Raw genomic sequence first — 5,959 nt, 5'->3', positions numbered from 1 at the left:
TCTGGAGACCTTCAAAACACCTTGATCTCCATCCTTTTCGGTCATTCACCTCATCTTCAAGACTCCTGCATTGTATGTTCACTGCAGACAAGTTACTCTTCAACTTGTCCTTGTACCTAAGCCAAGGACGTCCGACAATTCTTTTACCACCCTCAAATTGACTGTACATCACAATTTTTGGAATTCTGTCATCGGCCATCCTCAATACATAACCAGCCCACCGCAATTGCGATTGAATTAGGAATGATTCAATGCCAGATATTTTGCATTTTCTGAATAATTCGGCATTTGATACCTTGTCGCGGAGGCTAAGACCACATATGGAGCTTAGACAGCTTTTGTGGAAAACGTCCAGCTGATTAATGTGATGTCTGTATGGGGTCCATGATTCAGATCCATAAAGAAGATTGGAAAGAACAACAGCACGGTAGACAAGGATGTTTGTGTCTAGTCGAATACCCCTTTCGTTCCACAAGCGATGGCGAAGATTTCCAAAGGCAGAAGTGGCCTTAGCAATCCTGTTGACAATTTCATCATCAAGAGAACCGCCCCGGTTCACCTTGCTACCAAGGTAAGGAAAGGACTTGACATAATTGATATCATGACCGTCGACGTTCAGCTTGCGCGCAGGAAATCTATACTCTGGTTGATTTTGCTTTACGCCTTCAACTTGTTTTGGAGTAGGGTGTTGCTGATGCACTATCTCAGTCTAATTGTCAGGCCAAAGGCCTTACACGCGGCTGAAAATCGATCAAGAAGAACCTGGGCTTCTTTAAAGGATGTGGCTACCAGTGTGGCATCGTCAGCGAAGAGCAAGTCGCGAATAATTTCGGTGCGAAGAAGAGTCTTGGCCTTAAACCATTGATGGTTAAATAAGCCACCGGATGACCGAAATTGAAACTTGACACCAATGTCCAAATCATCAAATGCATGTTTCATCATTAGTGAAAAGAAGAGCGCAAAGAGGACTGGCGCACTTACACATCCCTGTTTGGTCCTATTCGTAGCATCAAATGGATCAGACATCATACCATCTGGGACAACATTGGCCTTCATCCCCTCGTGAAAGGAAATGATCACGTTCAGCATGTTTTCTAGAATACCAAGCCTTCTTAAAACTTGCCAAAAAGCATCGCGATCACAGTGTCAAAGGCTTTCGTCAGGTCAACAAACACCATATACAATTCCTGATTTTTCTCACGGACTTTTTCTGCCACCTGACGTAAGGAAAATATCATGTCAATTGTGCCGCGACCCGACCGAAACCCACACTGGGACTCTGGATACACCTTATCAACGAGACGATCTATGATTCGGTTTAGAATGAGCCTAGCCAGAATCTTTCCTGCAAATGAAAGCAGAGATATCCCCCGATGGTTGTCACAGACATTCTTGACTCCCTTAATTTTGTAGAGATGTTTGATGCAGACATTTTGTAGTCCTGTGGAACTTTGCCTGCTTTCCATATCTTTACAAAGAGAGCATCGAGCTTTTTTACCAACACATGCCCAACATGCTTGTACACTTCAGGCGGAATTGTATACTTTCTTGATGGGGACTTGCCAGAAGCAATTTATTTGATGGATTCCCATACCTCCTGATAAGCAGGTTCCAATGACAATTCTGGAATATCTGGATTCTGAGGAATAGAGGACACGACATCGCCGTCAATGACAGATGAGGTGTTTAAGACAGTTTCAAAGTGCTTCTTCCAACGATTGAGAATATCTGATTTATAAGTCAGCAATGCCTCTCAATCGGTTGTGCTTAATGGGGAAGCACCACTTTTCTGAGGACCAAATTCCTTTTTCAGACCATCATAGAAGAGATGAGTGCATTTGGTTAATCAGTGCTTTAACTTCATCGTCACTTTCGTCAAACCAATCCTGGTGTTTTCTTTTCGGTATTCCAAGGACTTCTACTGCTACAGCTTGAGTTGCTTCTCGCAATGCTTTCCAAGAAGATTCAACATCATCAGTTACATCAACACCCTCAAGGTTTTCATCAAGCTTATTGGAGAGCTCAGTTCTCTTCTCCCTGGATTTAAGAGGCCACACATCAATGCGTTTGGGGACTGTTGATCTTGTAACTATGTGGCTTCGCACATCCAACGACAGTTTACTTTTGAGAAGGGCGTGATCCGAAAGATAGCAAGAAGTGTGGAAAGAGCGAATAATTTTGAAGTCACTCATGTGCTTCCGCTTTGTTATGACGAAGTCAATAAGATGCCAGTCCTTTGAACGAGGATGCATCCATGTCATCTTCTGATGCACAGGTTGTTGAAATATGGTATTGGTAATACAGAGGCCGAACTCCCTACGGATTGTAAGAAGTCGTAAACCATTTGCATTTACCTTGCCTATGCCATGCTTACCAAGTACATCGGTCCACGACAGATGGTCACTACCAAAACGAGCATTGAAATCGCCAGCAAGAACGAGTTTATCATAGTGTCGAACTCTGGACAGGACATCACGGAGGGTATCGTAGAAGTCATCCTTCTCTTGATCTGAACTGGCTAACGTTGGGGCGTAACAACTAACTAGCGTCACCCTGGTGTTTCCTTCTAACTCTAGGAAAACAGTTGCCACACGATCAGATATGCCTTTGGACAAAGACGATAAGGACTTTGCCATCTTGGACTTAATGACAAAACCAACGCCTGATTGGCGGGGTTCATTTTCCACCTTTTCTGACCAAAAGAAGTCATATCAACCCTTTTCCTCTCGAAGTTGAGAATTACCAGGCAAGCGAGTTTCACATAAGACAGCAATGTCGACATCATACCTCAAGAGAAACAAGGGCTGTCTTGCGCTCGGGCGCAGCATCATTATCCTGGAGGGTACGGACATTCCAACACCCTATTGAGAGATTCTTTGTTGAGGTTTTTTGTCGTATTCTATTGTTCTGACTGCGCAACTGGATAACCAGACAGCTGCAGCGGGCTGCCAAGTTAAGTGGTGAGCAAGCGATTTTAGGGCTTCTTTTATCGCCCCCTTCCCGCCACGGGAAAAGCAGTGCTATCCCTAAATAGGGCTGTTTTGTCCCTGATGGAGGACACGAACAGCACAATTGCTCACGGGTTTGTGCTAGAACGGCCATCTACCATCAGCCGCCACTGTGCAAAGATCCGGCTGAGGACTTCCATTAATATTCTTCACCTCTCCCCGTCGCTTTCACTCCATCGCCAGTGGACTTCTTGCAGGACAGTGTGAGGTTTTCATAATGAAATTACGATAAGCTGTCAGAAGCCCACACAAATGACTTGATTTAAGTGGTGAAGGCTCGTGTAGGACATTCCACACTTTTTGGAACTGTTGATTAACTCACTCGGTGCAAACCAATTGCCACAGAACAAGCAGACAACAGCCCACAGGTTTTATGTAAGAGTTTCCTTCTCTTAGTGGTATAACCGCGCCCCCAGACACCAACCTGGTAATTTCCTTGTACCGGCGCAAATATATATATACATACACACAAACACACATGATGCTAGTTGGCCGTTGACCCCGAAAAGGGATTCATTCGCCCTTTGAAGGTCTTGTTTTTAATCCTTAAGGGAGACTAGCCACCCTCCTTACCAAACAAGTCTGTTGGGGGAACCAGTTTAGTCGCCGGTGAACCGACCATGACGCAGGTAGTACTGGGTTACATGGTACCAGTAGCATATGACATGACCTGACCAATATATATATATATATATATATATATATATATATATATATATATATATATATATATATATATATACACTGATAACACTAATTATCCCCTCCAAACCAATCCTGATACAATTATTGTCCTACCCTCTGATCATCAAAATGAACAAAATTTAAATTCTCTTCCCAGTATAAATCAAAAAATTAATATTCATTCTCGACCCCGAGCTATTAATAAAACATATAAATATATAGGTGCTACTTCAACTTTAATAAAGAAAAGAATTTCCAACCACACTTCTTCTTTCAATAAACAAAATTCAAATAATAACCAGGGAACTTCTCTAACTACACTGGTTAAAAAGCTTAACTCTGCCAATACCCACTTTTTAATTAAATGGACCATCCTAAAAAAGTTAAGTCTTACATTCCAGGATCTAAGTCTTGTCACCTCTGTACATTTGAAGCTATAACTATTATAACCTCCCCTCAAAGTAGTAGTATAATAAACTCTAAAAACGAACTGATCTCCTATTGCAAACACATGCCCAAGTTTAAATAGGGTAAATTTGAAATCACATAGCTATTAATTTAACCCTTCAAATATATATCTTTTCCAATATTTTTTATAATCTTACCTTCTAAGCTTTTTATATATTTAATTTTATTTGTTTTTCTTTATTTCTTTGGCCGGTTTTGCATCTGCTGTCTCCGTTTTATGGTATAAGTACGCCTATTAATTAAATCTATACATCAACCTACTCATTTTTATTCCATGTATTTGTTTACTTATATTTCACTATATGCATTTACATACACATTTATTTGCCTTATTCCGGAGTTTGTAGATACCGGCCTCTCCCTCCCCTTATTTTATATCTAAGTATGTATGTTTTTGTTTAACTTGTATATGTTTTTGGATATGTGTATATGTTTATGCATGCGTGTTTGTTTGTATATATATTCATATATATGTGGGTGTGTGTTATTGTATATGTATTCATATATGTATATATATTTATATGCGTGTGTGTATGTATATGCATGTATGTGTGCATTTGTGTGTTTGTATGTGTGTATATGTGTATATGTATATATGTATGTGACTGTATATATATAATTTTCTATTTTTTATTTATTTTTTTATTTATTTACTTTCACTTTTTTTATATATAACAGACGCCCCATTTCTTAAACTTGGCCATTTATTTGTTCTTCTGATCAGTTTTCTTACTTTAATTCTGGGACTTTCACGTGCATATCTAAGCTGCCCTAATTATTAACGCTAACTTTCGCGCTTTTTGTCTTGGTCAGTTTGACATTGCTTTTAAAATTTAAACTGTCACCGTTTTTCGTGTTTTTTTAAGCCTTAATTTTTATTGATTCATCCAGCCTTGACAGACGTGTTTTAGATATTATCTCTAGTGTTTTTCTTTTAATGATTTGGAATTCATTCCATTTGCGCTTTTTCCAAGGAACTCTGCCTTTCGGATGATTTTGGACCACTTGGAATTTACCCATTGGATTGAAATTTTAAATTCGACCGTTTTGGATTTTACCATTTTTGGATTTTTACCCTTCACCAGACTATCCATTCAGGTGAAATCTTTTTACTATTTTTCTTTTGCCTCATGTTCCCCTTACCTCACCTTTTTTTAACCAAGTAAGATCTTTGACTTACTTGTAGTTTCATTAAATACTTTTATATGCAAAATCCGATCCCGCATTTTGCTAATTCCTGCGCTCTGATGAGAAGGAGAGTATTTCTTCGAAACTCCGCGGATTAAGGACTATCCACGTATCTTGTGCTTCCTTTTTTAAAATTAAATATGTTTTTAACTATTTTTCAAGATGTCTTTTAACATGTTTTATTAATCATTAGTTCATATATATATATATATATATATATATATATATATATATATATATATCAACCACAATAAAATTTAAGAAAACAGCATTTAGCAAATTTAACAAAACTTAGTTTCTTTTTGTTTGCAGCACACTTTATTTGTAAAACATTATCGTGATGTTTCTCAAAAGAAGGCAGCTTTCCAAAAGGTTACACATCTTTCTTCCTCTCTTCTCGGATTCCCAGATTTCTCGTTGACATTAGTAGAATGGGTCCATAAATAGTGTATAATAATTTAATGTTACTAAGACTAAAGTTTTTTTTCCTTTACTTTACAAGAATTCTTCTCCACCGTCGATTATCATAACAGATAACACTCTACCGGAACACTAACTGTGTAAATCCTCTAGACTTTACATTCACACGCAGCATGAATTACAACAAACGC

Source organism: Euprymna scolopes, chromosome 12, assembly GCF_053919585.1.
Source record: "Euprymna scolopes isolate OS-2025 chromosome 12, ASM5391958v1, whole genome shotgun sequence".
Classification (NCBI taxonomy): Eukaryota; Metazoa; Mollusca; class Cephalopoda; order Sepiida; family Sepiolidae; genus Euprymna; species Euprymna scolopes.
The sequence above is the reverse complement of the archived record's forward strand: the minus strand, read 5'-3'. Positions refer to the sequence as shown.